The sequence below is a fragment of the Gossypium hirsutum genome, chromosome A06 (assembly GCF_007990345.1).
Source record: "Gossypium hirsutum isolate 1008001.06 chromosome A06, Gossypium_hirsutum_v2.1, whole genome shotgun sequence".
NCBI classification, from domain to species: Eukaryota; Viridiplantae; Streptophyta; class Magnoliopsida; order Malvales; family Malvaceae; genus Gossypium; species Gossypium hirsutum.
Genome location: NC_053429.1, coordinates 82242011 through 82254247, shown reverse-complemented (window position 1 = coordinate 82254247; position 12237 = coordinate 82242011). Strand labels below are relative to the sequence as shown.

General features: G+C 37.6%; 1 non-coding gene across 1 annotated transcript; it reads left to right on the top strand.

Annotated features, from left to right (window-relative positions):
• Positions 1-10727: 10727 nt before the first annotated feature.
• LOC121231133 (small nucleolar RNA R71) lies at positions 10728-10832 on the top strand. Its single transcript, XR_005929201.1, has one exon. It is a non-coding gene; the product is annotated as a small nucleolar RNA R71 (small nucleolar RNA).
• Positions 10833-12237: the final 1405 nt, after the last annotated feature.

Sequence of the window (12237 nt, the reverse complement as noted above, 5' to 3'; positions counted from 1 at the left end):
ATAGTGGTTTTGGGACCATAAATCCGAGTTAGAGAAATATTTTATTATTATTTTTCATGCTAATAATATGTGAATTGATATCTGTGAAAGTTTCGTGTGAAAATTTTATCATTTGCGTGCTAAATTTAGTAAAAGGAGCTAATCGAGTAAAATGCAAAATTGTCTTTCAATTTGAATAATGGCCGAATTGATGTGTCTTTTTAAATGTGAGGTATTACCGGACTAAAACATAAGCATTTACACGTAATCGGGCCATAAAATTTTGTTTAATTTTAAAACTTTTCAATTTCATGCAAATCATCCATTATAAGGGTTTACGAGGCTCAAAACATGCACCGAAGATGGTTTGGGATTAAACCGAGGACTTTAGAAAATTTTAGGATAACTTAGAAAAATTTCCTACTTTGGGGAGTCACACGCCCGTGTAGGTAGGCCGTGTGGTTACACACACCAATGTGGCTTGGGACACGCCCGTGTAACTCTCTGACTATGACATCATCATACAATTAGGGTCACACGGCCAAGTCACACGCCCGTGTGCTTAGGTCATGTGGCGAATTAATTTCTCAAAATTAAGTGCAGACTTCACACGGCCTGGGCACAAGCCCATGTCCTAAGGCCATGCTCTTCACACGGCTGAGACAGACGGTCGTGTCTCTACCCGTGTGTTTACTACTGGGCATTCTGTTTGCATTAATTAGGGTGCAGGGGACACACGGTCTAACCAAATGCCCATGGGATAGACTGTGTGTCACATACGGCCTAGACACACGCCTGTGTGTCTACCCATGTAGACAAAATTTTAGGCTATTTTCCAAGCCATTTGTCACCCTTAAAGACTCATTTACTTATTCATCTAAGATGACATGAAACCTAGTATATTTAGTCACTTGAAAACTCGTAAACATGATTATTCTATGCCTTTGTAATGACAACATGTCTCTTATCCAAAACATCATGCTTTCATATGGCATTCCACACCAACTTCATATTCATTCATTATGCAAACCCTACTTTTAATTTACCTAATTGTACCATAGATTGAGCATACATATTAACCATGATTCATTCACTTAGCACATGTGCCATTCATTACACATCTCATCCACAAACAAACACATCAAACATGAAACATTGCATGCATGTATAATTGATTATGGTTACAACCCAAGTGATCAATATGGACTATATCACATGGCCATATACAAAATAAATCGAATATTTCCATAAGCCAACACATTTTACTAGACCAATATGACATATAACAAAAAGACCAAGTCCCTACACATGCCATACTCAAAATATTGAGATTAACTATACCCCAAATGTCCAGTTGATAGTGTAATCAAGCCTCCGATGTCCTTCGATCCCCAAGTTAGCTTGGGGATACTATAAGAAAGTAAGAAAGGGAGGGGAGTAAGCATATAGCTTAGTAAGTTCACATGTAAATAAATAGCAACATGATCATATATATAAACATTTATGACATAACATAGAATTACTTAAGTGTTATCATGCATTTATAGATATAACTCAAATTTGTAAACATAACTTACACATTTTCAATCTTACCAAACATTCATCACATATCGAGCTCATCCATATGAGTTTATCGTACATACCTGTACCAACTCCAATCACACTGCCATATTCTCTCTTCATTGATTTACTTGTCGATTAACTCACAAGTTTACCCGTTGAACACTTGGAATATTATTGGATACACAGAAGACTTGCACATAGTGCATCAAATGTAGCCACATGCTACCTCATATCACAATCACATATTGCTTACTCACAAGCTAATCATGGGCCTACTCACACAAGCTGGCAGTCAAGACGTAACTACTCGGGCTGCTCACACAAGTTGACAGGTACCCGCAACACATGCCGGGCTACCCAGCCACCAGTAGGATGTTCATGACCAGCACCCGTATTCACATATCACATATACACACATATTCATGAGCTCATACCCACATAGTTCCTACTGACATGTCACATTGTATCCTAAACTATTCCTAAGGTTCAAACGGAGCTTTCTCAAAATCTCATGTTCGTCGAATTCATTCACAATCTCGTGCTCATAGGTTACAACATCATTCATACACATGAAATAATAATTAATCATATAAACTAATACATTAACAAAGTATTAAAAACATGATATGTCATTGCATTATTTAGACATGAACTTACCTCGGTACAAAATATGGATAATTTATACTATGTAGTCCAACATCTTGTTATTTCCCCAGTTTAGGTCCAACTCCGTTTTTCTTGATCTATAATAGCAAATTCAGCTCATTTAATCATCACATTGCTCAAAGAAATCCATAAATTAAAATTTGATAGAATTACAATTTTGCCCCTAAACTTTCACATAATTACAACTTAGTCCCTAGGCTCGTAAAATGAAATGCATGCATTTTCTTTAATATCTAAGCCTAGCTGAAATTATAAAACACTCATATCATCCCATATTTTCTTTCAAATCATATTTTTAATCACTTATTTTACAAATTTTGCAAAAAGGTCCTTTTTAGGTGTTTTCATGAAAAACCAGCTAGTAAAAGATGTTTATCACACACTAAACTCTCATATTCCTCCACAAATCATCAAAATACATACATGTCACACATGGGTAAATTTTCATACATAAACCTTACTTCAAAATAATGGTGGAAATATGTAAATCAAGCTACGAGGACTTCAAATATGTAAAGGACATTAAAAACGAGGCTTGGGAGCACTTACAATCAAGCTTGAAAGTTGAACAAAACCCTAGCTATGATGTCTTGAGAGTTTCGGACAAGTATGAAGAAGATGAGCATATTTTTGCTTTGATTTTCCCTTTTTATTCTTTTAATTTCTAAATGACCAAAATGCCCTTTGGGTCTTTCTTTAAAATATTTCCCACATATGTCCATTTTTGTCCAAACGTTTAGAAATTGGTTAAATTGCTAATTAGAATATTCTAATTTATAATCTGAAGCAATTTCATGCTAAAAGCTTCTAGAATACAGGTTTTGCATCTTCTTCAATTTGGTCCCTAAGTACGATTGGACATTTTATGCATAGAATTTCTTCATAAAACTTTCACACAAGCATGCAATCATATCATAAACCTCATGAGAATCATAAAATAATTATTTTTATTTTGAATTTATGGTCTCGAAACCGCTATTCTGACTAGGCCCTAAATTAGGATATTACATTATGAGTCATATCTCATGGCCATACACAAAATGAATCAACTATCATTATAAGCCAACACATTTGTCTAGACCAATATGACAGATAACAAAAAGACCAAGTCCCTATACATGCCATACTCAAAATGTTGAGACTAATGATCGCAGTGATTCGTAACAAGTAATAAATATTTATAATGAAGATAAAACCTATACTAACTATTATCACGATGAAAAGGCAAGCGCACCTATCGAACAATAGTATAGAATGGCAAGACTGGGATATCGTACCCAAGGGAACCAAAAGTACTAGTAATAACTATCTTTTTATTATCTAGCCTAGGAATAAAAGGGTTTGTTTTAATTACCTAATTATTTAAACTAAGAACGCACAGAGAAAAGAATTAGGGAATTGCTTTTGGGAAAATCGATTGACTTGAGACAATACCTAAGGAAAAATCCACCTAGACTTTACTTGTTATTCTGGCTCCGAATCGGACGATTTATTCATTCAACTTGTTCCGTAGAGATCCCTAAGTTATGTTATTATCCCTATTCAAGACTAATAACGACTAATCCCTAGATTGAATAACTGAGACTTTTCTCTAATTAACACTCTAGGGTTGCATTAACTCGATCTATGGCTCCCCTTATTAGGTTTCACCCTAATTCGATAAAATCTTATCACCCTATTTCTAGACGCGCAATCAACTCCGCTTAATTATGGCAAATGTACTCTTAGACAGGGTCTATTCCTCCTCTGAATAAGAGCGTATCTTGAATTAGTATCCTGGGATGTCAAAACAAGAATTAAGAACACATAATTAAGAACAAGTTAAATATTTATCCTACAATTTAGAAAATAATAACAAGTTTCATCTTAGGTTTCATTCCCCTTAGGTATTTAGGGGATTTAGTTCATAACTAAATAAGAAAAAATCTCAGAAGAATAAAGAATACAAAAAATAAAGAAAACCCAAAACTCCTGAAGGGAAATTGAGGAGAGATCTTCAGTCTTGGTGATAAATCGGGCTTTTGAGATGGATCAATCGGCTTTCTTAGGGTAATTCCTTAGCCCTCTTCTCGATCTCCCTTTTTCTCTTCCTCTAGTGCGTATTTTATAAGCTTTGGAATGCCTCGAAACCCTCCAAAGTGGCCTTTTCTAAATTGGACATAACTTGGGCTCAGTAGGGACACACCCGTGTGACACTACCGTGTGACGTGATTGTCAAGCCGTGTTCGATCCATTAAATTGCACACGACCGTTTGGGTCAATGGCCAGGCCGTGTGAATCGTGAAAGCCTTGGTCGACACCCTCAAAAGACACGGGCGTGTGAGCTGCCCGTGTGCAATGGCTTAAGCCGTGTCATCTTCTCGATTTGGTCCCTTTTGTCCTTTTTTGGCTCGTTTTTTGGTTCCTTTTGACTCTTTGTGCTCTCCTGAGTACAAAACATGAAATTAAAGAGCATTGAATTCACCAATTCTAATGAGAAATCATCTATAAAATGCATTAAACATAGGGTAAAAATATGTATAATTTACGATTTATCAAATACCCCCACACTTAAGCATTTGCTTGTCCTCAAGAAAAATTCTCAACTCATAATCAGAATGAATCCTTTTCAACTTATAATTTCTATCAATAATATCTCAAATTAATCCATAGGTAATCATACATTGAGAATTTAACTAAAAGAACATAAAAGTTTCAAACATTCCAAGTTGAGTATTTAATCATGCAAACATAGGTGTCTCTTCACATCTAATTAATTACCTTTGATTCAGAATATCACAGAGTTTCACATCCTCACTAAAGATTCACTCAAATCACTCAAGGTGTTTAAGGATAATAAATGAAGCACTCAATAGTCAATAATGAAAAGTCATTACCATAGGCTTGCATGAAAATCAAATCTCCCCCACTATAATTTAATATGATACATCAATCAAAAAGGTCTTTAGAGGGTTGTAGTGCAGCTTGGTTAGGGGGTGTGGTTACAAGCTAAAAGAAAGGGTTAGAATCGAGATTGAATTGAAAAATTTCCTAACTAGAAAAAGAGTTAACCTTCACTTGTGTACAACAGAGCTTCTTTTCAGAATATGGAATTACTAATATGTATACACAGTTTTTTTTTAAGAACAAGTTAAATAAAGAAGAAAAACATAGCTAAGCAACTTTTCCAACTCAGATCTCGACAAAAATAGGGATCAAATTAATTTGGGGGATTTCAACAATAATGGATTATGGTTAATATTAAGAGTAATAAAAGGAATGGCTTGTTAGGCTCAAGGGGGTTTACTAGGGGCTAATCGTGGAGGTAGGCTTTTCATGGCATGAGTGGGTTAATTCTAAGTGCCTTAATCATTTTGACATATCAAATCAAACTGTGTGGTCTCGACATGCATAATTAAGCAAGTTCTAGAATAACAGTTCAAAGCAATAATAAAAGTGAGCACGAAAGGATGAATAGATGCTCAAAAGGCTCAAAAATCTCACAAAAATTATGGCTTTTTGATGTTTAGACTCGTGAATTCTAATTCAAAGTAATATCTAGACTTGGGGAAACAACCTATAATTTTAATTTCTTAAAAATCAACTTATCATGCTTGATTCTCTAATGTCTGAAAGTTTAAAAAACTAGTACATAAATCCCTATGTTTTAATTCAAGATATATCAATCAAAATCATAAGTCAATTAAAATTTATTCTAATTATGATATGAGAAATTTTTCAAGAGGACAAGGCAATCATTAATAAACATCCCCCCACACTTAAGATGTACATTGCCCTCAATGTACAAAGATAGATATTAGAGAATAAAAATAAGATAGGTAGAGAAGTGACACTTCCTATTTGATGAATTCCTTGAACTAGAGTTTTGGAGAGTGATCGGTTCAAGAATGGAGGAGGATGCTCCGGCGGTCATAGAGGTTCATTAGTCTATAAATCTCGTGCCACAAGAATATTATATCTATTGGTGGCTATGGTCGTGGTCGAACAGGACATGGCAGTCGTGGGGAACCTTTTCTGGTGGTAGTTTTAGTTCCTATGTGATGATGAGCTTAAAAGCTCTATATAACTGTGATAAAATCAGGAACTTTTTAGAGGATATTAGGAAGAATAATTACTCAAAAAGAAATATACGAAATTAATAATAAAAAAATTAAAAATAAACTTTCTAAAATCTAACAAAGATAAAAAGTAGTTTCAATAAAAATTGAAAACATAAAAAATAAATAAGTATTTTTAAACATCTTCATCGCTAGATGGTTCGCGAGGTGGGGCAGGCGATGAGATGTGGAGGTGCTGACAAATCTGGTGTAGAGTAGCATCAATGTTGTCAAATCGTTGAAAACACTGTTGCTCAAATCGGGTGAGGCGCTCAGAGATATCAGCATATGAAGTTGTCGCATGAACTAGACAAGATGGTGGTGGTGACTGAATCGGTGGGTCCTCGTGCTGTGGGGAGACATCATCAGGAATGTCCTCGTAGGCCTCCTCCTCGGTAGATTGGGTGAGACGATACTGGGGAGGGTAGGTTCCTCGGTGCCTCTCGATCATCCTCATGCTAAGTATGCTCGAGATGCCTCGTGGAGACATCTGGCCGATGAGGGTGAGGGATGATTCTTGGGTCGCGATGTTGAGGAGCCCGAAGTGTTGCGCCAGCAGAGTCACGTAGGGGCCAATGGAGATGACCCCCTTCCGATGCCGCTCCGTCTGGTGCTGAATCGCGAGGGCTATGAAATAGGCAAGGTCGATAACTTGCCCTTGTGACATGCACCATAAGAAGTAGACGTCGTGGGTGTTGACGATGCCAGTGCTCTCTTGCCTCCCTGTAATCGTGTGAGCTAAAATAGCGTGTAAGTACCTCAAGGATGGTGGGAGAACTGATGCCTTGGAGCGGCTAGGATTGTACGAGGTCGTGCTAGGTGCCAAAGTGTGCCAGCACTTCGAGGGAGAGAAATGTATGTGGCGACTAAGAGCATGTAGTTCATTCTCCTCCCTAAACTCCTCCGTATATAGGCCTAGTGCAGCACCAAATTCTGGGACACTTAACTGGCAGATTAATCTGCTTAGCGAAACTGGACCGTGTCGGGATCATCGTACCTTGTCATTACGGTCTGGAGATAGAATGTTGAGCAGAGTTCCATCGTAAGCTCGAGGTATGTTGGTTCGATAATGCCGAAGAACAGCTTCCACGGGTCGGTGGTTAAGAGAGCCTGGATCGCATCAGCCATCTGGACTTGTTCTACGGTAGCCCAGTCGATGTCAGCCCACTGCTAAAGGTCGGACCTGAAGTATTCGGAAGAGCTCTTCTTGGGGCCCTCGTGGAAACTGTAGGAAAGGGTGACGAAGTTCCGCGGTTGGACCCGCGGAGGATGACACTCCCTTCCTCTTCTTTGAGGCTGGTACGGCGGTTTTCTTTCCTCTTAAAGATGACATTGAAGGCCTGTGATATAAAGAATAATAATAGGTAAACATATTCGAAGGGGAAGTAAACTATTTCATCCAAAACTACTAATATGAAGCAAACTCAACCACAATAATCGTGAGAATGAGAAGAGAAATGTAAAGGGTATAAGGTTTTCCTCGTCTCAATTAAACATAAACTGTATGGTAACTAACCTAGGAATGCAATTTAAATGATAGACATTAGCATGATAATAGCATGAAAATAAGCATAGTAATGTCATGGATATGAGGGGTGTCAAACAACTAGATTTAATTTGAAATGTATAATAAAGAGCCTATAAATGCAAACTAAAAAATAAGGAACAAAAATGAAAACTAGTTCAAAAGTAATGGAGATTTTTGTAATAATAAACATTAATAATGAGTAAAATAGAAGTGAAAGGAGAGGGAATTGTGCTTAAAAAATGAAATTGACGGTGGCGTACAGGCGTGGCAGGGGGCCGTGTGGAGTTGCAACGGCTAGGGTTAGGGTTTTTGAATGGAGAAGACAATGAATAGTGTAGCCTATTTATAGATCCTGGGACACATGGCCATGGGACATGCCAGTGTGCCCCAATTTCAGCTCGTGTGTTTCGCATTTTTCCTATTTTGGTGCATCTGAAACTTGACACACGCCCGTGTGCATCGGGCGTGTTGGTTCCCACGGTCGTGTCGTACGACCGTGTCTAGCTTCGTTAGCTTCTCCTATGCCCATGTGTTCTACCCTACGCCCGTGGACATTTCACAGGTTCGACCACGGGTGTTCAACACGGGCATGTAAGACACCCGTGCTGTTTTAACAGGTTCATCCATTGTTCCTCCACACGGGCGTGTCCCACACCCGTGTTGTTTTGGCAGGCTCAACCACGGCCATGTCGCATGGCCGTGGCATTTTATCCTAGCCTATGAGGGGAAATCTTTTGACCTATTTTCACACGGTCTTGAGCACGCCCGTGTGATTGGCCGTGTCTTTGTGGAAACACCTGTATTCAAAATTTCTATTAGTAGGTTAGGAGTTAAATATCAGAGTTTAAAGAAATTAATAATGTTAGTGCTCGGGTTGCCTCCCGAGAAGCGTTTTTTTATAGTCTAAGCTCGACTTACCTCTCCTTTGATTTATCATGGTGGTTTGAGGAGTTCATACTCCTCGTTCCTGCTGTTAATTTTAAAATCAGGTTTTAATTGAGTGTTGTTTACCTTAAAAGTGCCGAACTTGGGATGACTCACCTCAACCATACCAAATGGGAAAATACTGAGTACCGTAAGAGGGATTTCCTCATTTGGTGTGGTAGTGACAATGTGAGGGTCAACGACATCTAGTAAGACTGTATCGCCAACCTTAAGTTGATTAGGAGAGGTATCGGGCTTGTTTTTGCATAGTTTCGGTTTATCATATGTTCTTGGTTTGTGTTCTCGCCATTCATCTAACTCCTCTATCTGTAGTCTTCGTTCTTCATGGATGTCTTTGTTCTCTACTTGATAATAGTGCACTTCCTCCGTTGTCTTGGTCTGAGGAGTTTCTGCAAGAACGATTGAATATTAATTTTATCATCGACAAGTTTCATAGCATTATCTTGAGTCTTAGAATTTTTGATTGAATCGCGTGCTTGGAGTGTTACTGCGTCATCTCCTGCACGAAGTGTTAGCTCTCCTGTGCCTACATTAACAATGGTTCTGGCAGTTGCTAAAAAGAGTCGTCCTAAAATTAAAAGTACCTCGTTATCCTCATCCATGTCTAAGACGACAAAGTCTACTGGGTAAATAAATTTATCAATCTTAATGAGAACGTCTTCAATAATACCCTTAGGAAATGTAACTATTTTGTCAGCCAATTGTATGCTCATCCTAGTCTGTTTGGGTTTAACGAGACCTAGTCGTTTAAACATTTTATACGGCATAACATTATCAGCTAAAGCATTATTCACAAATAAACTACCAATTAAGCAAGGAATTGTAAAACTCCCTGGATCTTTCAATTTGTTAGGTAGATCATTCTTTAGAATAGCTGAGCAGACTGCATTGAGCTCCATATGTGATGTAGCGTCTAATTTCCTTTTTTTGCTCAGAAATTCCCTTAAGAATTTTGCTGAGTTGGGCATCTGCGGAAGAACTTCAATAAAGGGTAAGCTAATATGTAATTTCTTTAAGAGTTTGAAAAACTTATCGAATTGTTCTTCTGTTCTGTCTTTCGTCATCGTTTTAGGATATGGCACATGAGGTTCATGATTCATACTTACCTGTTTAGGATCATCATTGTTTACCTCTTCTCGACCTTTGTTCTTCGCGTTGCCTTGCTGTAATTTTCGCTTAGGTGCAACGAATCCTTCCTTATTTTGAGTGCTAATTGCATTGAGGTGTTCCCTCGGATTAGGCTCAGTATTACTTGGTAGGCTACCCTGTGGTCGTTCGGAGATTAATTTGGACAGCTGGCCTATCTGAGTTTCGAGTCCTTGGATCGATGCTTGTTGATTTTTAAGTATTGCCTCGGTATTTTGGAAACGAGTTTCTGACACCAAGATGAATTTGGAAAGCACCTCTTCAAGGTTTGGTTTCTTCTCTTGTTGATAAGGTGGCTGTTGAAAACCTTGAGGATTTTATGGCTTTTAATTCCCTTGACCACCCCAGGAGAAATTTAGTGGTTCCTCCAACCTGCATTATAAGTATTACTGTATGGGTTATTTTGAGATCTAAAGTTATTGTTACCGACATAGTTGACTTGTTCCTCTTCGGTTGTGGGATTGAAGGATTGGTATTCTGTATGGACACCTCCTCCGCTTGAGTCACACCTCATTACTGGATGTACCTGCATAGAACCAAGAAAACTATCAATCCTTTTATTGAGAAGTTCTATCTGATTTGACAACATAGTAACTGAGTCGAGATTATAAACGCCAGCTGTTTTTGTTGGCTTTCTCCTCATAACTTGCTACTAATAGTTATTCAGTGACATCTCCTTTATAAATTCATAGGCATCTTCTAGTGTTTTGTTGTTGATGGTTCCGCCAGCAGCTACGTCAATCATTTGTCTTGTCGAGGGATTCACACCATTGTAGAATGTTTAAACTTGCAGCCAAAGCGGTAACCCATGGTGAGGGAACCTTCTCAGTAAGTCCTTGTATCTCTCCCACGCATCGTAAAGTGTTTCTAAATTCATCTGCACAAAAGAAGAGATATCATTACACAATTCAGCCGTTTTAGCTGGCGAAAAATATTTTAGTAAAAATTTCTCGGTCATTTGTTCCCAAGTAGTGATAGACCTTTGTGGTAACGAGTTCAACCACTGTTTAGCTTTATTTCTCTGTGAAAAGGGAAATAAACAAAGACAAATGGCATCATTAGAAACTCCATGGATTTTGAATGTATCGCAAAATTCAAGAAAATTCGCCAAGTGCGTGCTGGGATCCTCATCCTGCAAACCATCAAACTGAACAAACTACTATATCATCTGAATTGTGTTAGGTTTTAGTTCGAAATTATTTGCAACAATAGTAGGTCTAACTATACTAGACTCAGTTCCTGTTCAAGAAGGTTTAGCATAATAGTACGCGGAGCAGGATTTGGATTAGCTGCAATTGTAAGAGGCGGTTGATCGCCTAGATTTTCAGCCATCTCTTCGGTTGGGGTTTGAGTATCATCTTCTTACTCGTTCTCCGTGTAGCGTAAACTGCGCTGTATTTCTCTTTGATTTTTTTGAACTGAGCGATCAATTTCTTCGTCAAAAAGTAATGGTCCTGATGGGTTTCTTCTAGTCATAAACTATAAAAACCTGCCAAGAGAGAGAAAAAGTAAATTAATAAATAATAAAATAAAATAAAATTGTAAGAAAAATAAATGGCTAAAGTAATAAAAATTTAGTGTTCCTAATATTTCAGTTCCCCAACGGTGCCAAAAACTTGATCGCAGCAATTCGTAACAAGTAATTAATATTTATAATAAAGATCAAACCTAGACTAACTATTATCACGACGAAAAGGCAAGCACATCTATCGAACAATATTATAGTAATGGCAAGACCGGGATATCATACCCAAGGGAACCAAAAGTACTAGTAATAACTATCTTTTGATTATCTAGCCTAGGAATAAAAAAGTTTGTTTTAATTACCTAATTATTTAAACTAAGAACGCACAGAGAAAAGAATTGGGGAATTTCTTTTGGGAAAATTGATTGACTTGAGACAATACCTAAGGAAAAATCCACCTAGACTTTACTTGTTATTCTGGCTCCGAATCAGACGATTTATTCATTCAACTTGTTCCGTAGAGATCCCTAAGTTATGTTATTATCCCTATTCAAGACTAATAACGTCTAATCCCTAGATTGAATAACCAAGACTTTTCTCTAATTAACACTCTAGGGTTGCATTAACTCGATCTATGGCTCCCCTTATTAGGTTTCACCCTAATCCAGAAAAATCTTGTCACCCTATTTCTAGACGCGCAATCAACTCCGCTTAAATTATGACAAATGTACTCTTAGACAGGGTCTATTCCTCTCTGAATAAGAGCGTGTCTTGAATTAGTATCCTGGGATATCAAAACAAGAATTAAGAACACATAATTAAGAACAAGTTAAATATTTATCATACGA